Source organism: Carettochelys insculpta, chromosome 22 (genome assembly GCF_033958435.1).
Source record: "Carettochelys insculpta isolate YL-2023 chromosome 22, ASM3395843v1, whole genome shotgun sequence".
Classification (NCBI taxonomy): Eukaryota; Metazoa; Chordata; order Testudines; family Carettochelyidae; genus Carettochelys; species Carettochelys insculpta.
Window position 1 is genome coordinate 24329080 of NC_134158.1, and position 22388 is coordinate 24351467.

Consider the following 22388-nt stretch of genomic DNA (forward strand, 5'->3'; position numbering starts at 1 on the left):
GAAAAATGGGGCACCTACAAAGTGTCCCAGCCCGAGCCCCCCGACAGCCCCTAGGGGACCTCAGGTAACAGCCCGAGCCCCCCCCCCAGCCCCAGGGGACCCCAGGTAACAGCCCGAGCCCCCCCACAGCCCCTAGGGGACCCCGGGTAACAGCCCGAGCCCCCCCACAGCCCCTAGGGGACCCCCGGGTAACAGCCCGAGCCCCCCCACAGCCCCTAGGGGACCCCGGGTAACAGCCCGAGCCCCCCCACAGCCCCTAGGGACCCCCGGGTAACAGCCCGAGCCCCCCCACAGCCCCTAGGGGACCCCGGGTAACAGCCCGAGCCCCCGCACAGCCCCTAGGGGACCCCGGGTAACAGCCCGAGCCCCCCCACAGCCCCTAGGGGACCCCGGGTAACAGCCGGCAGTTGGCCGCACGCCGCAGGGGCTCTGAGGGCAATGGGGACACAGCCGGGAGACAGACCCCCCGGCTCCCGGCCCCTGCAGCAGGAGCCCGGACACGGCCTCAGGCTACCCTGCCCCCACCCCACCCCACCGCACCGCCGCACCGGCCGCGCTGTGCCGGGGGGGCGGCGGGGAGGGCGGCCTCGCGGGGGAGGGGAGGGGAGGGGAGGGGCGGGGCGGGGGGCGCGCTGTGCCGGGGGGGGCGCGGCCGCGCGGGGGAGGGGCGGGGGGCGCTGTGCCCGGGCGGGGGGCGGGCGCCACCGCGCGTGCTCGGCGCCCGCCTCTCCCGCGGCCGGCCGGGCGCGGCTCGCTGAGCGAGCGGAGCGGGAGCGGGATGCAGCAGCCGCAGCCGCCGCCCGGCGCCGGGAGCCCGCGGCGGCCCGAGCCGCATGGCAGAGCCGCGCTCGGGAGCCAGGCGGCCGCGGACGGCGCTGGATGCCCTTGGCCGTCGCTCGGGCCGTAGCGAGCCGCGGGGCCCCCGCCGGGCAGCTGCAGCCTCCGGAGCGCCGCGGGGCCCGCACCGGCCCTGCCTGCACGGTAACTCTCCGCCGGGCGGCGCGGCGCGGCGCGGGGGCGGCGGCGGGTTCTGGGTCCCCCCGGCCCGGCCCGGCCCCTCCCGCGGGCCGCGCATCGCTGCGGAAAGTGGCGGACGGCGCTGGGGGGCGCTCGGGCCCGAGTCCCCCCGCAGTTCCGGCCCGGCCCGGCGCGGTGGTGCGGGCGCGAGCCGGGGCCCAGGGCGGGCGGCTCCGCTATCGGGGCACAAACAGCAGCTGCTTTTACACTTGCGGCGGCCTCGGCTGCTCCGCACCCGCCAGGAGGTGGAGACCCTGGGGCGGGGTGAGCCGAGCAGACCCGGCCCGGCCCGGCCCCGCGCTTGGTAAAGTGCGTTGTCATTGGCAAAGGTGCCTCCTGTGCTGCTGTGGCAGCGTGTGACGGGGCTCCCGCTCCCGCTGCCCGACGAGAAGCGAGACCCAACCTTAACGTTACCGACACCTGCTGCCGAGCGAGAATGGCTCTCAGGCAGCGACCAGCCGGGCTCGATTTTGCACTGAATAAGGCTCCTAGTAATTGGTAACTTGATCATCTGCGATGGCGAAGATGAAGTGCTCTTAGTTCGAATTCTCTCAGGCACCTTCATTTTCCCCCTTGTTTAATTTCTGGTTTAAATTATTGGTGCCTCATAGTTTAAAATGTTAATTTTTAGAACGGGCGTGCAAAAACCAAGACCTGCCAAAACCCCAGCCTGATAAGAATTGACTTGGTGGTTTTGTTTGTGCCTCTGTGGGTCAGTAGTTTAATTTTTGCATATAATATATGCAGAAAGTTTCTAACATTCCACTTCCAGGGTTACATCAGATGTGCTGAAGGGGAGGAATCCTGGTAAGCCAGATAATGCTGTTATCTATGGGAGGCTCATGTTTTGTGTGGTTGGAGGACGAAGTGGAGCAATGTAAATCGATCACAGTTGACATGTTTTTAATATATCAGTTGTATTCATATTCAGTTTGAACATCCTTTCAGGTTTGTTTGTGTCTGACACTAGTGAAATGATCCTGCAACTGCAGCATGCTGCAGTTTTCATGTAGGAGATGATGGAATTGACATTGAGACCTTCTAAGGTGATGTGTATAATAGTAAAAAAAAAGAAATGACAGCAGAGATCGTAGGCTTGGACTGAGTTTGCTTAGATAGCAAGAAGCCTCCCAAGACTGTTCACTGAGAGTGTAATTTCCAAAAACAACCAGAGGTATGTCTGGAGGCAATGAGGCTCTTTAGCTGAGTTTGAAACATCACAATTGAATAGTTACCAAAGACAGTTTGGTTTAAAGATGTATGATGCTTTCCCTTTAAGGTTATTTTGGTGACTCCTTTCCTTCTGTAGCCTGCAGCTGCAAGCACAGACGTCTGGACTTGTGTGAAGCATGTATGCTATTTAATCCCTCATTAAACCTTGAAGATGTCTTCCACCCTCTTTAATAAAATTTTAGCTGGAGTTAAGATTGATTTTCCCACCTTTCTGGTCAGAAGAAAGATGAAGTGCTTCTACTCAAATGCCATGATCTGCATTAAAATATTGGTTGTTGGTACAAGATGGCTTTCAGATAAAAGCTCAGGGACTGGGCTAAAATACAGTTTTGACTTGACTGATAGAAAATCATTCTGAACTGGTGAGGGACATATTTATAGATTCTTCCATAAAAATGTGAGTGCATGTCCAAATCACTTCTGTTCAGGAAAGCTTCTACAAAATACGCTGGCTGCTTCTTCTTAGAAACCAGTTGAGACTCATTATATTGGGAGAATGAGGAAGCATCATGGTAGACTTAAATGTGGCTGTTTATAGATCCCAAGGATATTAGACTGCATTGAGACTTGATTATCTGGTAAACCCTGCAAGTCACATTTTAAAGGCAACTGGTTACAGTTCTTCTCAGATTGTGAAGTGGTGCTTTGATTTTTGTGTGTATTTAGCGTTGCTGAGAGATGCTAGCTTTGCAGCCGGTGTCTGAGAGCCTCACCAAAGAACTGGTGACAGCACAGACATTGCAAGTCCTGCTGCCTGTCAGCCTGTGATGAAAAGAATTTTCTAAACCAATTCAGTCCTTGCTGAGATTGCCACAAGGGGGCCCGTTCTGTGTTCTAGTCCTGTGCCCGGTGGGAATTGGTCCGAGACTCATTTTTACAGTGGAAATTGAACAGCATCTTCAACAGACTATCGGTGTCCAACAGATCAAGTCTTTCAAAACCAATACCTCACCAGATGTACTCTACACATACAATTCTGTGACATCATTGAATGTGGTAGTTCCAGGGTCTGATCTGAAGTCCAGAGTACCAGAGCTTGTCATTGGGAACTGTTGTTTGTTCTAACTAGAAATGTGATGCATGCATTGTCTTAGAATTCACAATTCGCAGAACACCCTTTAAGAATGCATTTCTGCCAGCAGTTTGTATGGTTCACCCCTGTGTATTACAGCTCACGGTTAAGTTCTTTCATCCTTTGGTTTTTGTTTTTTGGTCTCAGGATATGAGCCACAGCGATGGGCAAGATCATGTATTTTAATTTAAAGTCGGTCTTCCTAGGCTTTGTATTTTTAGAGAGACCTGCAGTATTGATTTCAAGACTTGAAAGCTACCACATCTTTCAGCTCCTGTCAAGTTTCTACTCACTGGTCTGTCTAGGTGACTGAAGCCCAAGGGCCTGGAGGAACACTTGGTTCTGGAAGCTCAGAACCTGGCAGCTCAGGCTGGCTTGTCTGAAGTATTCATTAGTTAGCAAGTTTACAATTTGGAGTATCACTTTTGTGCTGGGTAGAACTGATCAGTCCAGCTCCAGCTGGCCTCAGCAGCACACGTTCTTGGTCAGGTAAGGCAGTTCTCACCGTTTAGGGAGCTTGGGGTGGGTGTATGTGGCAATTAGTTGGCATAACTTTACTGAGGACACGAAGACCAGGTAGACTAAGACACCAAGGGCTCTGATGTCAAATTGCCCATTCTTCTTTTTCTAATGAAATTGCCAATTGAAATGTTTTTGGTGAAAAGTGATTCTGTGTTTTAATTAAAAAACATACTAAAGGTGGTTAGCAGGCATTTTCAGGGTTTGGTTTAAAACTGGGTTTTCAGATTTTTCTAAATTGAAAACAATTTTTTGTGTTTTGTTTTACAGAAAATGGTATTCACAAATTTTTCTTTAATTGAAAAAATGTTATGGGAAATTTCAGCAAAAACACCATCTCTTTGTCCCTCCGCCCCAATTTCCCAGGAAAAATAATTGGCTTTCTTCTTTAATTTTTTTTCTAGCTGGCTATTCTGTTGGTGGGTGTTGAAGTGAGTTTTACTGGAGGTTGTTAATGAAATGCTTCTGTGATAATTACTTGGCACATCACTGGGATCAAGCAGATTAGATCACTTACCTTTTTACAAAGCTAAAAACATGCAGGCCTACGTTTCAGGATTCTGGGAACCCAAGATAGCACTTGAAAGAGGTTAGAGGTCAGTATAGTCTGAAAATTTGGTCTTCCCTTCAGGTGTTTCAAATTGGCAGGCAGTATGGCCAGAAGGATAGAGCACTAAACAGGGACTTGGGAGACCTGCATTCTACTCCCAGCTGCTCCAGTATGCTGCCATGTAAGTTCGTTCCTCTCTGTGGTCCTCAGTTTTGCCATCTGTAGATGGGGATCATGCTGCCTGCTTTCTTTATAAAGTGCATTTGGCTATGCTGAGGAACAGTTATGTACAGAATCCAGAGTATAATTTATTACTCCAAATCACTGAATACATTTGAATATTTAAGCCATGACAACCATGTTTCAGACATGGGGCCAGCTGGACCTTGCAGCTCAGGAAATGCAAAGACTCCAGTCAAGGCCAAATCCCAGTTCATTAGCCACAGGAACTCCCCATAGTTCCAAGTAGGGTTCCTGGCCTTTTTCTGTGCTTGCAGCTCTTTTCATCCCTACATAACCCTTCTGGTGACTTGCCAGCCCTGCCTATTCCAAAAAGGGCAGCACCCAGTCCCAAAGTTGCCACCTCTTGAACCCCATCCATAGGTCTCAGCATCATCAGATGCCAGCTGTATAGGCTGTCCGCCAGGCAAGAACTGTAATCCTTCCAAGTGCCTAGGACCTTTTTGTCTCCGGCCTTCTCAAGGGTTATCTGGGGTAGAGAGGCAATTAATTTACATCAGAGACTTTTCATCGTATTCTTTTCAGAAAATGGAAAGGTTATTATCCTGTTCATGCATGTTCCAGATGGGTCTGCGCTAATGTTACGGGGGAAACATTTCTGAGTCTACAGTACGTGAAATTCTGTTGTATTGTGAGGAATTGGACAAAGGAGAACTCAAGCATAATTTCTAAAGAGGGGCTGCACTGATCTTTGTAATGAAGAGAAACTGTTCTCCTCTCATCCAGGCTTGGTTTTATGCCCTTTTCTGGAAGAGCAAATAGTCTGGAAAAATTGGCACTGCTCAGCCCAGTTGTGACAGTTCCCTCTGGAACAGAAGTCCTTTGAAAGTGGTGCATATTCTCATCTCGTTAGTCACAATCACATTTCCACACACATTTCTAGACTCACTGAACCTCTATTTAGCCCAATCATGTGTGCTCAATACAATCCAATGCAAGGCCCAATAACTGTATTTCGCTAAAATCAAAACTAAATCATTGATATCATTGCTGCAACTCTTTGGCACCCAGCAGTATCCGAAAGGGAGTGTTAAGCAGAGAGAGAAATCCCAGCCCAGTATTTGCATCTCAGTTATTGCCTGAGATGCTTTCAGGTTTGTTCTTTCCTGGAGAATAACCTGCTGCTAACGTGAGCCCCATACATGTCTTCACTTCCATGTTCCTGATTATCCTCAGTCTCAACAGCCAAATGCGTTCTTTTTCCGGGAAGCACATTCAGACTTAGGTGGTGGGGTGTATTACACCGTTGAAGGAACAGTTTGAAACTTACAGCTAAAATGGCCTGCTTGCAATCAATGAGTACCTGGCTTATCCTTGGGGCCAGTGTTCCCTGTAAGCTGAGTGCTTGGGCAGTTGCACAGGAGCAATTCAGGTGCCTCCCAGCTGATTAGCAGAGCAACCACAGCTGCCCAGGGTGGACAGCATGTGTTACGATAGGTGGTGCACATGCTTTGGTACACAACAAAATTTATTCCTCCCATAGATGTTAAAAATACAGGGGCGCTTGTTTGAGCCTGGGCTGTATAAACAGGAGAAGGAAGCAGACCAGGAGCAAGAGAGAGGGAGCAGGGAGCCATGCTAGGTGAACGCTAGAAATGTTAGTTTTCTGACCATGTGTTTTGTTGGTTTGTCTCAGCCTTTTAGGTAAGGGCCTTATGTGTTAGGTTTTGGCTTCTCTCCTCTCAAATTGTGCTTCAAAGTCACTGAGCACATGCAATCTTGGGGCACTTTTTCTGGAGTGGTTTTGTGGAGAGTGTTTTCCTGAAGGGAGAATTACAAACCTGTAGGGCCCAGTTCGTACTGCCGTCCTCCCCAGACACGTCCCACTGTCAGTTTGTCTGAGTAAGGACTGCAGTAATAATGTGACACAGAAGTGAGAGGCAGGAAGTTGCTTAAAGCATGTTTTCTAATGGGGTTAGAACATTAGGAAAAACTTTTTCACTAGGAGAGTGGTGAAGCATTGGAATGCTCTACCCAGGGAAGTAGCGGAGTCTCCATGCCTGGAGGTGTTTGTCTCGCCTCGGCAAAGCCCTGGCGGGGCTGATCTGATGGGTTTGGTCCTGCTTAGAGCAGGGGGCTGGACTCGATGGCTTTTTTAGGTCTCTTTTTTTAGGTCTCTTCCAGCTCTATTGTTCTATGAGTCTATAAATACACTAATCCCTCCTTAAACAAGTACTTTATTTACGAGTACTCGCTTAAATGAGGGACACATATACCTCCCCTGGTTCACTCAATGAGTGAACGCTCCCCATTAATGAGAGTCTTACACCCTCCCAGCGGCTCCACCCCACCAGCCCTGCAGACACCAGTGTGCCAAAACCTAACCCCCTCGCACACCCGAACCACCGAAACTTAAACCCCCCCGCCAGCCCCGCACACCCAAACTGCCGAAACTTAAACTGTCCTTGCGCATCTGAACTGCCGAAACTTAAACCCCCCGCCAGCCCTGCACACCCAAACTGCCGAAACTTAACACCCCCCCGCTGGACCCACGCACCCAAACTGCAGCAACTTAAACCCCTGCCAGCCCCGTGCAACCCAGCAGCTGAAACATAAACCCCTGTGCTGGCCCTGTGCACCTAAACCACTGCAGCCTAACCCCACCAGCCCCACAGACCAAAACCGTCGCAGCCTTAACCCTCCCGCTGGCCCCACAGACCCAACCTGCAGCAGCCCGAACCTCGTGCCCCCCGCGGACCCAACCCCCTACTGTGTTTTAACCCTCCCTCCCACTCATGTCCCCAAACTGGCCCCAGCTTTTAACCCCCCACAACCTCAGGTTCACTTACCTTTCAAAAGCAGCGCCACGTGCTGCCACTCCAAGCACTTGGAACCAATCAGAGACTTTTACCTGTATTTTAATGGGAGTTTAGTGTCCCTCTTACGAGTTTTTGCCTATGAGCAAAAAGTGAGGAACCAAATGTGCTCATATAGTGAGGGATGAGTGTAGTGTCAGTGTACAGGGCCAGCAATAATATAGACTCAATCCGACCAGATTGGGCAACAGCTAGATTAAGTGTTTTTTTCTCACCCTGCTGTACGGTGCAATCCTTTGTCCCTTAAACCTGGGCCAGTCTCCTCTGTTGGAGTTGTCTTTTCAGTGTTCTTGAATGCAGCAAAGGTGAGGGCAGGAGAAAGGACAAGCGAGGGCCCCTGGGCTTGCTTTTTATACCCTTAGTCTGCCTATGTGCTTGGAGAGTACAACTCCAGACATGTCAGGTGGATGTTGCGAGGTTAAGTAGCTCCTTGGTGGGCCTCATGCCAGTGAGTCATTGCATTTTAGCTCCCTTGCTGGACAATAGCTGGTGATGTCTGACCAACAGCACCCATGCAGGGAGTTGGCGATTTCCCCTGTCATTGTCCCTTCAGAGTCATCTCCCAAACAGCGTATTTTAGTGAGAACTATATAACGCTGCTGACTGATCATATTAGTATTTAGGTGGAAAAAATGACTTCACCAAGTCATAACTTTCCTCTCATGGATCGCATGGCATAATTAATAGGCATTAACACAGCTACATACTGAGCAGGAATATGGGGTTACAGGGGCTCCCCCCAATGTATAGACTCGTGGGTTAAATGGACGTGAACATGGGGGGATATACTTGTTCCATCCCTTACAAGGGCAGTAGAAAAGCCTTCAGATGGCAGTATTTTATCAACCTATAAGTGTCTAAATAAGCAGAACCCTGCAAATCCATGGTTGTCACCTTGTGTCCATGGGTAGCTGCATATTTACAGCTCAGATGTGGGTACAAATTTGGTATCCATGCAGGGCTCTATAGATGAGAGATGAAAGTCAAATAGTCTAGTCTGGCAAATTGTGAGAGACCCAAACTGTGGTACATTTCATGTTGCTGCAGTGAGTTTCTATCTGCAGTTTGGGTTGTTCTGTATTTATACTTCTGACATATTTAATGAATAACTTTTTTTTGGAAAACATCAAGAAGTCCTGTGGCACCTTATAGACTAACAGATAATTTGGAGCATAATCTTTCATTGGCAAACACCCATTTCATTTTTCAGCTCTGATCTTGGAAATTATGTGGTATAAAATAGTGACTTAGTCTGTGGAGGTCCCAGGGCTTCTAGCCTGTGAAAACTAAGCTCTTGGAATTGTACAGCTACAAGTCAGAGAGTTTGCTGTTTTTTTCTCCACTGCAGTTTGAGGTTTGCAGATTATGCAGTTCTAATTATTGGGCAGCCTGCAGGCAGGTGAATCGGTGCTCCCTGTTTTTTTTTTTCCTGGGTAACTCCCCCCGGGTATCTAATTGTTAGTACTCCCGTCCCCGTGGTGTGTTTAGCACATTTCCTTGGTCCACTTATTCTTATAATTTCTGTATTCTGCATGATCAATTGCTTGTGAATGGGTGGGAGGACAGCACCTTGTGCAAGCTAGGGCCTCTCACAATGCCTCCTGCGAGGGTGGGGGAAGGGTAAGATGGGAGAAAAGTGAGGCCAGGAGCAGGCCACCCTCTTTTCCAACCCTGCAGGGGGAAACCCAGGGGCTACAGGAAGTGCTTTGCTGATACAGCAGCAGACCTGCTAACCTCTGGAGTTCACACCCCCCGGTAGTGTGTGGGGAATCCTGCCTCTGACTGGCTGCTTTCCCCATTCCCATCCCAATAAAAGCAGGCACAACCCTCCCCCACTCAGGTTTGTACTCAGGACCCAGGAGGGGGCTTTGGATGGGACAGGTCAGCATCATCAGATTTGCAGGGGCTGGACAGAAACTTGAGATCTGCCACAATCTGCAAACGGTGGTGGGGAGAATTTCTTTGGCCTGCTCTGTTCTCTCCGTTGCCTCCCACTGAGAACGGGGGTGTTTCTCTCCCTAGCTCTCCAGGCCTGGGAGAAGGAGGGGAGAGATCCTGAGGCTGCACACCGCCCCCCCCTCGGTGGGACTTGGCAGTGTCTGGGGAGCAATTTCTTGCTCTGAGTGGCCAGGGGTGGGGCTGGGGTGGTGTGGAGCTGAGGACCGAGGCAGGCCTGAGAGCTGGGGTGGGGCAATATTAAATGAGTTAGTTTGGAGCTGGGGGCTCAAGAGGACATGATGTGGGGCTGGGAGACCCATAATTAATTGATATGGGGCTGAGGGGCAGAAATACAGAGGATGGCAGGGGCATGGAATGAATGAGTTAGTTTGGGGAGAAAACGGAGCCCTTTGTGCCATGGTGCTGTGCTTTCTGCAGATTAAAAATCTTCTTTTCCTGTCCCGAGTGCTGGCAGGTGCAAGTGGCAGGCTGTCTTCATGCTCCACCCCTGCCTGCTTAGCCCCCTGCAGGCACTCCAGGCACCTGTGCAGGGTTAGGAGGTGAGCCACCCCATTCCCAACCTAGCCCCCAACCAGGTGGCCAGGGGAGAGATGGCCTGAAGCAGGCGTCTTTTCCTGAGCCTGAAAGCAGCTGTAGCCAGAGCAGCCAGGCCACAGGACTACTCCCAGGCCACAGCCCCACCCAGTTGCAGTTGGAAGAGCCCAGCCCCAGAACAGCCCTCCTGTGGTTGCACATCACCCCCACACTGATGCACATAACAAAATGCATTCTGTGTGCAGGTGTTAAGGATTGCTTTGATGTCTTTTAATACAGAAATTAAATACTCTGTGAATTCTTGTGGTCCTTGCAAGTGTTGGAGGCTGGACATATGCAGTTTAATACCAGCATGGATCACATCCTGCCTCACAGCTGTTGCTTTATCCAGTTTAAGCATCTGCTGCATTCGTTGTGGAGGAAGTGATTGCTGGGCTTGTAAAAAGCCTGGGGATGTGGGGGACAGAGCAAGTCAAGAATGCTGCTGTTTGCTAGCCTGGTTTTGATTGTGCTGCCAATGGCAGGCTCCAGAGTCAGCTCTTAGCAGCATAGTGGTGGAGGCTGTCAGTGCTGCTCCCGGTCCGTGCTCTGAGGCTCTAGGCAGAGTTGCCAGGATGACAACAGGGAGTGTGGGTTGCTGGGCTCTGGAGATTTGGGAGGCTTTGACTTACCCTGACATGGCAAATGATTTGCTGGGAGCCAGCTGTGCATTGTCTCCTCTCTCTCTGTGTACCACTGCTGCCCTCTGGTGAATGGAATGAGACCTGCTCCAGACCCGCGTGTGCCCTTGGCAAGCTGTGCTTACCCAGGAGAAGAGACAAAGGACACCCCACCCCCTCCCCGGAGCCCATCTTGCACCACCTTGGCTCTGCAGAGGAATCCATGCATCAGCTGCGGGAGCTGCAGCAGCCACACATGCTGCATAATGAGGGGGGTTGATGGGTCCAGTGTAGTGGGCTGGAGCCTCATTCAGTGCAGGTGTGCTGCTGAATTGGAAGGCTGGTGAGCGTTGGACACTGGGAGAGCTTTGCAAATCTGGACCCCCATGGACTGTGTTTGCAGATTGTGGCAGATCTCAAGTTTCTGTCTATCCCCTGCAAATCTGATGATGCAGCTGGTGCAGACCCCATGTTTGTGGCTCCTGGATTGGCTGCGAATACAGATTTTGTATCCGTGCAGGGCTGTGGGTGTTGAGCCGTTGCAAGAGAGGAAGCAAGGTTGTGAAGGCCTTTACTTCTTTGTGCTGCTTTCTTTGATGCACCCTTCTTGAGCTTCAGTGCCTTCTCACCTTCACAAAATATTTGCTGTTCCTGGCTCTGCAGTAGCTGGCTGAAAGCTGCAGTTTTTTTACAATGGGCCCACCGGCTAGTGCATCAGAGCATCCTGGTAACCTGGAGTGAGAACTGACTGTGCACATGGTAAAATTTAAGGGAAAAAATAATTAAAGACAACTTGACGGTGCTGAAGGGCTGGCTGGGGAGGCAAGCCGCCAGCCTTCCTCTTCAAGGGTCCAGCTGCCACCTCCCTTTTCTGGGGCGCAGTGAAGTCTGTTGGCTGCCCTGGTTGAGATGAACTGTCATTTAAGGTCTTTTTTAGAAATAAATGGCCAGTGCTTCCACATTGAGTAGTATAATGTCAGGTTCCTAAATAAAACTGTTCTGCTTTTAAAGGTGCATGAGGCACCCACCCGTCCCCCTGAAGTCAAGGAGAGTGGTAGACGCCCAGAACATTTTGAAATTAGATCTGTTTTAAGAGCCTGACTTTAGGCACCCAGAGGGATATTGTGTGTTTTGGATTTTTTACATCTTACGGTGGTCTGATTTTGAGACATCTCAGAACAATTCACAGAGAAATTCCATCTGTGCATCTGCTCCTGGAATCCTATTGGACAGAATACCTCACAGGTTGCTTGTCTTTTTTTTAATGGATGCCCTACTTTAATTTACATAACCGAGACATTAAACTGTGCTGCCTGCTAGTGACAGCCAGAAAGAGCCCAGCTCTTTTTCATGGCAAAGCATTGAGCACTGATAACCTTGTGATAAGTGTGTGGGGCGGGGGAGGGGAGCAGGGGACTTTCTGCCAGGTAATTTCTGGAGGTATTTCCCAGCTTCCTGGGCCTTGATACAGACTTCATAGGCATGGTCAATATATCTGTGTTTTACTGTTCAGTTTTTTATAGTTGTAGCTGCCAAGGGCAGTGTTTTATTCAGAGGAGCATAGCTGCATGGATCCTGATCTTAACCACGTTATGCATAGTCTGACCATGGTGTGGAAAGCACAGATTGATTCCTGATAGGAGGCTGTGAATAGCGCTTGGGCTAGCTCCTGGCAGCTGCTTCCTCCTCCTCCCCTGAGAAGTGTCTGTTGCTGTGGCCTTTAATATGTATGTCTGAAGTGCTGATATTCAGCCTATCTCCTGTTCCCTTTGCTAATGCTGCTACATGCCAGGAATTCCCTGGCTCTGCCTTAGTTGGGTGAAAGCTGTAATGGCAGAATCGCTAGGGCTTAGCTGTGTAGGAAAAGAATTCTCTGGAATCCTCTGTTAGGGCCATGTTCTGTGTGGTTGAGAATGGGTCTCTAGAGCCTTGATGCTTCTCATAAGAGGCATGTGAGAGCCCCAGTGCTCATTATGATAGGGGTGGAACTGAACAAGTCAAGGGAACTTGCTTCAGGGATTAAAACAGGGCAGACTTTGCAGTGAGAGCACGTGTGTGTGTGCATGCAAAATATCAGGTCTCTCGTAATTAATTGGTAGAAGAAATTGCCACGTCTTGCAACGGCATGTCAGGTTCATGGTGGAGATAAGATATATTCCTGTGCACGTATGTATCATCAGCGGGAGCTCATTCTTCAGAGCCTCTATTGTAAGATTTAATTATCTCCCGTATTGAGCACACTTAAAATTCCATTTGTTTGTTAAGTTCTGTGTGTTGGACGGGGTTAAGGGGGGAGAAACTGCAAAACCAACCACTTTTTGTGCTGCAGAGCAAGTGCCAAGTCCTTTTCAATAATGTAGCATTGACCTCTAGGTGGTACACTAGAAACCCAAGAAAACTCCTCACCAGGCAATAAGCTCCTGCGGGCGCCTGTCATTCTAAGCTGGAAGAGTGAAAAATATGTCCTTTTGAGCAAAACTGGAAGGCTTGCAAGGCCTGATTTTGCATGTTTCCCCTCTCCAGCTTTGGTTGTTGATTCATAACTGCCGAAGTAGAACTCTGTTCTTCAAAGTCCCATAAAAACAGGTGCTCCTGTCATCATTTCATGTGTGACAGGCTCTGTGACTGGCTCGGCCAGGAAAGACGACTCTTGAGCATGTGCTTGGAATCTCACTTATGGGTTTTATTTGTAACACGCTCTGGTTTGTGACCTTCTTACAATGTCTCTGGAATTCTTTAAAATTTGCCTGACGGTGTTTTACTTTTGTTTATACAACATAAAATCAAGACCATGGGCCAAACCTTGGTTTTAGGCCAGAGGTTTGAATCCTGGAAGCCCCTAGGTAGGGGAACTGAAGGGGATTCTGCTGCTGCCCAAACACTGGGTGATGGGCTCTTCTGGGCCTGCATGTATTGAACCACAGATTGGCATTCTGCACCCAGACTTACAGTGTGTTTTAGCATGTGCCTCTCTGCCCAGGGAATTTTAATCTTCTGCTCATGACAGGAATAATCTGAACCAGTGTCTGCCTGAGACCTACACGTAGAGGAAAGGTGCAGAATAACACTGCCTTGGCATGTGTATTGGGGATGTGCTATTTTGCGATGTAACTTGGCAGTTAAAAGGATACAGCATGCTCACATAGTGTGTTGTATATCTCTTTAATGGCTGGACTGCCAGCTAATAGAGTTACTCCTTCAGTACAAGTCGTAGAAGTCAGGGGTTTGGCATGGAGTTTGTGGGTTTCCGAGTAAGCAGATAATTCATTGCACTGATGGTGCATGAAAATTCATTGTGCTCTTGCATGTTTATATTCCCCTACGGGAAGTCAGAAACCAAAGTCTTTCCTTATCTAAGTTTTTTATTGTTTTTGGTTAGAAATATTTTTTCCCAGACTTTTCATTTTGATGATCCAATCAAAAAATCAGTTATTCCCTCAGCTCTGCTCATGGGAGCAGTTGAGAGGAGTTCAGTAGCTGAAGTGTTCACAGGACTGGCACCATGATAACCCCTTTAATTGCACTTTTATTCAGAAGCTGTTGCCCTTGGAAGGTTATTTAGTGGAGCAAATGGATCATCTGCTCTGCAAGCATCTTTAAACTGGGGGAACCAAGTCAGCATCTGAGGGAGAAATGCAGAGCTGTAGTCGCTGACCATGGTGCCGATTGTGACTCTAACCACAGCACCCTTAACTTGTTCCAGCTGGAACAAGAGACTTTTGGTTAGTAGATTTAGTTTCTCCTAAGCCGAGCACAGGACAGAGGTGTGGTATTCCACAAGCTTCTTTCCTCCCTGCTCTGCACCTTGTTCAAAGAGTCCAGGCATATGGAGGGGGGTGTTACAATGAGCTTAGCAATATGAAGCTTAAATTGAAACCTCCATAGTTTATACCAAACTAATGTATGTGAAATAGAATTGGAATATGCAGCATGGGTTTTTCAATGCAAAAAGGCAGCATTTTGGATTGTAATGCCTAATAGATGAGAGTCTGCCTTAAATTCATGTTGCTAGCTTTTTTTTTTTTCCCCAGATGACCTCTGATTTCAGAAGGGTCTCCTGTCCTGTTCGAGTTTTTGAAAGAAATTTGGATCTACTTAAACTCTCAATGCAGATCACGATAGCACCTAATTCTAGGCCTTTGCAAATAACAAAGTAGGGTAGTTCTAAGCTTGAATTCAGATTAACTATTGAAATGGAAACAACCATTTCTGGTGCATGCCTCAACGCTTGTTCTTCTTGTTATCTTGGCGTATTGAAGAATGTCTTGGAAATTTAGCCAAGTTATGTGGCAATCTGAATTAAATCACTGCTGTGTAAAGGGGCCTATGCACTTCAGCCAATTTGCTTGTCTTCTGCACAAGCTGAATGTCACCTTCTGTGCCAGCCAATACTTCAAAATGGTCTTGTGACATGCTCTCTTGTAGAGTACATCATGATGGGTAGCATGGAGATCACAAAAGCTTATGTCTTTCTGGTGTGACCCGTATTTTAGAACAGCGGTGGGGAACTCCGTAAGCGGTGAAGGAGCACACTCTTCCTTGATACTAATGGAGAAGGTGCAGGGCCTGGAATGGAGTTTGGGTGCATAAGGGAGCTTGGGGTAGTGGTTTGGGGTGCAGGAGTGGGGGTGGGGTCTGGGAGGGAGTTTGGGTGAAGGAGGAAAGGGATTGGGGGTGCAGGGGGTGCAGTTCTTGGAGGGAGTTTGAGTGTGGTTGCAGGAGAGGTTCCTGACCTGGAGGGGGTTGTAATCTGAAGGAAGAGGTGCAGGGGTTTAGGTTGTGACCTGGGTCAGCGCATTAGAGTGCAGGGTCTGGAGGGGCCATGGGGATGCAGGAGGGAGTGCAGGGCCTGGTTGCATTCTGGGGCAGAGGTGCAGAGATGTGGGTTGTGATGAGAGGCAGAGGATTGGGACGCAGGGCCTGGGGGGGGAGCAGGGGTGCAGGAGTGGGTATGCAGAGGGTGTGGATTATGTGGGTTGTGAGTGCAAGTGAGGCAGAGGGTTGTGGGAAGGGGGAAGCTGGGGCACCAAAGGCAGGCCCTGGCCTTGAGGCACTTACCTTGGTGACTCCTGTCCAGCAGCCCAGCAAGTCCCTCAGACAGGCTTCTTGCCTTCCCTGCCCCCACGTGCTGCTCAGAGCAGCCAGCTGCAGGGCCATCTGCTTCTCTGGGCACCATGAGCCAGTGTGGGAGGGTACTTGGCAGCCTGCATGCCCTGCAAACAGGCCGCTCCCATTGGCTGATTTCCGATCAGTGGTGGGGCTGGGGGCAGTGCCAGAGCCCTCTCTACGCACTCCCAGCTTGCAGGGGTGCTCAGAGAAGCCCGTGGTTCCCCCAGCCAGCTGCTCTGAGTGATGTGTGGTGGCGGGGAGAGCAGGGAGCCCGCCTGAGGCTCCAGTGGCTTGACGAGCTGGAAGTGTCCTGCAGGCCGTGTTTTGCATGCCCCGATCTGAAAGGAAAGGGTGCAGCCTTCTGGTCAGGCATTTTAACAGGTTTTAACAGGTATCTTGGGCCTCTGCTGCTAGATGCAAGGTTGCAAAGCTAAGTAACAAAAAGATGGGAAAATCCCTTGACTGAGGGCTGCCAACCGGCTCTCGCCACCAGCTCGCCCCATGAAGTCCAGCATGGGAAACCACCACAATCACCTTTGTCATTTGCATGTTTTAAATGACTATCTAATTTTTGTGCAAGAAACAAACCTGCTCTCTCATCTCTCCATCCCCTGCCTCTCCATTCCATTGACCTTCCTTCTTCATTCTGCTCTCATGTCATAGTGGATTTAAAGTGCAAAACTCTTGTCTGCCTGCAGTTGAAGTAAACCTGAGTTTCTGGTGTGGATTCCCTGTGTAGCATGCCCACAAATTCTGAACCAGCTGCACTCTGGGCTGACTTCTTTCCTGCTTAGCTGCTGAAGCAGAAATTTTTAGTGTATAAAACCATCCTGAAAGTGTGGAAAGAGAATATGTTCCCTTAATCCTGAACATGCTGGAAAGGTTGAAAGCAAAACTTGTACCTTCACTGGCTTGTCAATGCTATCTAAGGTAGCAGGGTCATTGCAACCTTGTTATTTTTGGATAGGAGCTGAAATCCACACAGTGACTGGCTTCATGTGATGGGTAGATGCTGCTGTTGGGTGTCTTTGGGGTAGATGAGGATGGGCCTGTAAAAGTTAATAGTTCCTCCCACTGTTTAGAATGCAATGACTGTGAAAAGGACTTGTTGATCACAGCAGGTGATCAACCGAACATGAGCTTCCCATGTGAAGGTGTGGCCATAAAGACTAACGTGATCTTTGGAGTGGAGGGCTCAAATAAGAGTCGGGTGGTTATATTAACTCTTTGTCTGGCACTGGCGTGATAACTGTTGGAGTACTGCATCCAGTTCTACTGTCCATAGCTGGAGAAGGAGGTTGATAAACTGGTGCAGGTCCAGAGAAGAGCCCTTAGAATGACTAAAGGATTGGAAATTCTGCCATGGATAGACTCAGGGAGCTCAATCTTTATTTTAACAGAGAGGAGTTTAAAGGGTGACTTGGGCAGTTTCTAAGTAATGACATGAAGAAAAAAATATGATTCTAAAAGGCTCTTTAGCCTATCACACAAAGTCCTAACATGATCCAATGGTTGGATGTTGAAACTAGATAAATTCAGACGGGAAAGAAGGTGCACATTTCTAACAGCGAGGGTGAGTAACCACTGGAACAATTTACTGGCGATGGTGGATTCTGCATTGTTGGGTATTTTTCCAATCTAAAGGATCCTTAGTGTAAACAAAAATCAGTTCAAGGTAGCTGTACACCCTCCATTACGCAGTTGATTGGGTTAGATGGTTCCTGTTGACCTAATCTATGAATCTGTGCAATTCCTATGCTGTCTGGCGATGATAAAAAAAGAGGTACCCTGCTGACATCTAGGGTTTGGGGTGGGGACCCTTGTTTTCTGGGGATTTAAATGTATGGAATTTACTTGATGGTTGCTGTCAGATGGTGGGGATCTGAGACTCCTGACTTCCTTGTCTATCTTGAGACACCATTTTCAGGAAGTGCTCTCTGACAACCAGGCCCACATCACGAATTGCTGAGGAAAATCTGACCATATTCTTATGCATCATGGTCGGGTTTTGGGATTCAAGAAGTAAGGGGTGCCCAATTTAGACATGTCCCTTTCAGTGCTCCTGGCAATATGGTGTCTCTAAGACATGAAAACGGAGCTCCTTCATGCTTATGGAATAAGCCAAAATATTTAGCTCCAACTGTTCCATGATTCTTTTGTTACCGACTATAATTACAAGTAATTTCTAGGTTTTAAAATCACAGATGCATAGATTTTATTTTCAGGTAAACTTTCTTCTGAATCCCTGGTGTTACGGCATCAGCACCAGAGAAAATCCTAGACTGTATCTTCTGCCAGTGTTGTTGCAGGGAGTTGTAGTGGTAAAGCTTCCACCATGATCACACCTTTTTTGCTGGGTCTGTTTTCCAGTTATAGATGAAATACACTGAAGAGAAATGAAGCCAACACAATCAGGTCAAGAATGCCATAAACTTCCCACACCTGTTGTTGGGTGCTGGTTCTCTGTCTCATATTAAACCTACTCTGAACATTTTCAGCTTTGTGTGTTCTCTCTGCATCTCTCAGACAGGAGTTTTGTGTATTGAACGTTTAAGTTCCATTTAACTAAACTCTTTTGAAGGGTTTGACTGATATTTGGAACTTTTTCCAAAGCCCAGCCTAATTGTTACAGGACTGGGATACTGCAAAATACAGAGTAGGCCAGACCAATTCAAGGGCAAAATTCCCACTGAGCTTCAATTCCGCTGATGTTAGGCAACGTGCTTCGGATTTGTGTTTCATGGAGCAAATCCTGCCCTCAGATACATGTGTACTGAAATCAATTGCACCTTTGTGGTGATGTGTCCATGGGTCCTCTTTATAATGGATATTCATCAGTATTGCGTTAATGTGTATTCTTCTGTTTTGAGGGCATAAGTGCTACAGAGTCCTTTTGCAAACTCTTGCTACCTAGGTACATTTCACAGCGATACTTTAAAAGATGTTTCATATAAAATGTGTATATTTGTATAAATTATATGAATTTATATGCCAACTTGCCTAATTTCAAGTACAACGTTTTGTGTAACTGGATCACTGCCATAGAAGGTTATAAGCTGCTCAGGAAGGACAGGCAGGGGAGAAAAGGAAGAGTGGCGCTGTATGTGAGAGAGTGGTGGTATTGCTCGGAGCTCCAGAATATGGAGGGACAAAAGCCAGTTGAGAGTCTTTGGGTTAAGCTTAGAGAAGGAAGCAACAGAGGTGTTGTTCTGGTGTCTGCTGTAGGCCATCAGATCAGGGAGATGACGTAGATGATGCTTTCTTCAGACAACTAAGAGAAGCTTTCAAATCACAGGCCCTGGTTCTCATGGGAGACTTTAATCACCCAGACATTTGTTGGGAGACCAATTCAGCAGCACACAGACAATCCAGGAAGTTTTTGGAGAATGTTGGCGATAACTTCCAGGTACAAGTACTGAAGGAACCGACCAGGAGCCATGCACAGCTTGACCTGCTGATCACATACTGGGAAGAACTAGTAGGGGAAATAGAAGTGGATGGCAACCTGGGCTGCAGCGATCATGAGATGGTGGATTTAAGGAGCCTGGCAGAAGGGAGAAAGGTGAGCAGTAAAATACAGTTCCTTGATTTCAGAAGAGCAGACTTTGACTCAGTCAGAAAGTAGGTAGGCTGGATCCCCTAGGAAGCTAGTATGAAGGGGAAGTGAGTGCAGGAGAACTGAAAGTATTTTAAAGAAGAGTTATTGAAGGTACAGGAACAAACCATCCTGATGTGCTGTAAGAAATGCAAATGTGGTAGGCAACCAGTTTGGTTTACCAGGGAAATCGCTGGTGAGCTTAAACTGAAACTGGATGCATGTAAGAAGTGGAAACTCAGACAGATGACTGAGGTGTATAAATATATGGCTGGAGAATGCTGGAGAGTAATCAGGAAGGTGAAAGCACAATTGAAATTGCAGCTAGCAAGGGATGTGAAGGGCAACAAGAAGGGTTTCTACAGGCATGTTAACGATAAGAGGATTATCAGGGAGAGTCTGAGGCCGTTACTGGATGAGGGAGGTAACTTGGTGATGGATGATGTGGGAAAAGCTGAAGTAATCAATGCTTTTTTACCTCTGTCTCCACAGACAAGGTCAGCTCCCAGACTATCACGCTAGGCAATGCAGTATGGGAAGGAGCTGGGCGACCTTCGTTGAGGAAAGAACGGGTTAAGAGCTGTTTAGAAAAGCTATTGGTACACAAATCTATGAGTCCAGATTTAATGCATCCAAGGGTACTGAGGAAATTGGCAGATGTCATTGCAGAGCCTTTGGCCATTATCTTTGAAACCTTATGGAGATTGGGAGCGGTCCCGGATGACTGCAAAAGGCAAATGTAGTGCCCATCTTTAAAAAAGGAAAGAAGGACAATCCAGGGAACCTATAGACTGGTCAGCCTGACCTCAGTCCCCAGAAAATCATGGAGGGGATCCTCAAAGAATCCATTTTGGAGCACTTGGAAGAGGGGAAAGTGATCAGGAATAGTCAACGTGGATTCACCAAGGGCAAGTCATGCCTGACCAATCTGATTAGCTTCTATGATGAGATGACTGGCTAAATGGCTATGATATATCTCGATTATACTAAAGTTTTGGACACAGTTTCCCACAATATTCTTGCCCACAAGTTGAGGAAGTATAGATAGAAAGCTGGCTAGCTGATCGGGCCCAACAGGTAGCAGTCAGGTTAGGCTGGTCAGTCTTACATCAGTACTTGGAAAAATCATGGAGGAGCTCCTCAAGGAAGTCATTTTGAGGCATTTGGAGGAGAGGAAAGTGATCAGGAATAGCCGGCATGGATTCATGAAGGGCAAGTCACGCCTGACCACTCTGATTAGTTTCTATGATGCGATAGCTGGCTCTGTGGATAGGGAAAATCAAAGGATGTGATTTATCGTGACTTTAGTAAAGCTTTTGATACGGTCTCCCACAATATTCTTGTCAGCAAGTTAAAGGAATGTGGATTGGATAAGTGGACAGTAAGATGGATAGAAAGCTGGCTAGAAGGTCACTACCAGTGGGTAGTGATCAATGGCTCGATGTCAGGATGGTGGTTGGTTTCTAGTGGAATTCCCCAAGGTTCAGTTCTGGGTCCTGTTCTGTTCAACATATTTATCAATGACCTGGATGAGGGGTTGGATTGCACCCTCAGCACATATGCGTATGACATGAAGCTAGGGGGAGAGGTAGATATGCTGGAGGGTAGGGGCAGGGTCCAGAGTGACTTAGACAAATTGGAAGACTGGGCCACAAGAAATCTGCTGAGGTTCAATAAGGACAAGTGCAGAGTCCCGCACTTGCGCTGGAAAAATCCCAAGCATTGTTACAGGCTGGGGTCCGACTGGCTCGGTAGTAGTTCTGCAGAAAAGGACCTGGGAGTTGTAGTGGATGAGAAGCTGGACATGAGTCAACAGTGTGCCATTGTAGCCAAGAAGGCTAATGGCATATTAGGTTGCATCAAGAGGAACATTTCCAGTAGATCCAGAGAAGGGGTTAATAAACATGCGGACAAGGGGCACCCAGTGGACATAATATACCTAGATTTCCAGAAAGCCTTTGACACGGTCCCACGCCAAAGGCTTTTATGTAAATAAGGCGGTCATGGGATAGGAGGAAGGTTCCTTTCATGAATCGGGAATTGGTTAAAAGACAGAAAACAAAGGGTTGGAATAAATGGTAAATTTTCACAATGGAGGGGGGTAACTAGTGGTGTTCCCCAGGGGTCAGTCCTGGGACCGATCCTGTTCAACTTGTTCATCAATGATCTAGAAAATGAGGTAAGCAGTGAGGTGGCAAAGTTTGCAGATGACACCAAGTTGTTCAGGACAGTCAAAATGAAAAGGGATTGTGAAGAACTACAAAAAGATCTCAGCAAACTGAGTGATTGGGCAGCAAAATGGCAAATGAAATTTAATGTGGGTGAGTGTAAGGTAATGCACATTGGAAAAAATAACCCAAATTACATGTACAACATGATGGGATCAAATTTAGCTACGACAGATTAGGAAAGGGATCTTGGAGTTATAGTGGATAGTTCTCTGAAGACATCCACGCAGTGTGCAGCGGCAGTTAGTAAAGCAAATAGGATGTTAGGAATTATTAAAAAAGGGATAGATAATAAGACAAAGAATATCATACTTCCCCTATATAAAACTATGGTACGCCCACATTTTGAGTACTGCGTGCAGATGTGGTCTCCTCACCTCAAAAAAGATATACTGGCTTAGAAAAGGTTCAGAAAAGGGCGACCAAGATGATTAGGGGTTTGGAGCGGGTCCCATATGGGGAGAGGCTAGAGAGACTGGGACTTTTCAGTCTGGAAAAGAGGCGACTGAGGGGCGATATGATAGAGGTATATAAAATCATGAATGGTGTGGAGAAAGTGAATATAGAAAAATGATTTACCTTTTCCCATAGTACAAGAATACAAATACATAATACCAAATGAAATTGATGGGTAGTAGGTTCAAAACTAATAAAAGGAAATTTTTCTTCACACAGTGCACAGTCAACCTGTGGAACTCCTTGCCCGAGGAGGCTGTGAAGGCCAGGACTCTATTAGGGTTTAAAAAAGAGCTCAATAAATTTTTGCAGGTTAGGTTCATAAATGGCTATTAGCCAGGGGTAAAGTATGGTGCCCTAGCCTTCAGTACAAGGGCAGGAGATGGATGGCAGGAGATAAA

At 48.0% G+C, this 22388-nt stretch overlaps 1 protein-coding gene across 2 annotated transcripts in view; it reads left to right on the plus strand.

Moving 5' to 3' along the window:
- The first annotated feature begins 748 nt into the window (after positions 1 to 748).
- LOC142024381 (leucine-rich repeat and fibronectin type III domain-containing protein 1-like protein) overlaps positions 749 to 22388 on the plus strand; it is a 372892-nt gene continuing 351252 nt past the window's right edge. For both annotated transcript variants that reach the window (XR_012648459.1, XM_075016339.1), the window contains exon 1: positions 749 to 981. The gene's annotated coding sequence lies outside the window, so the exon portion shown is untranslated. The remainder of the gene's footprint in view (positions 982 to 22388) is intronic.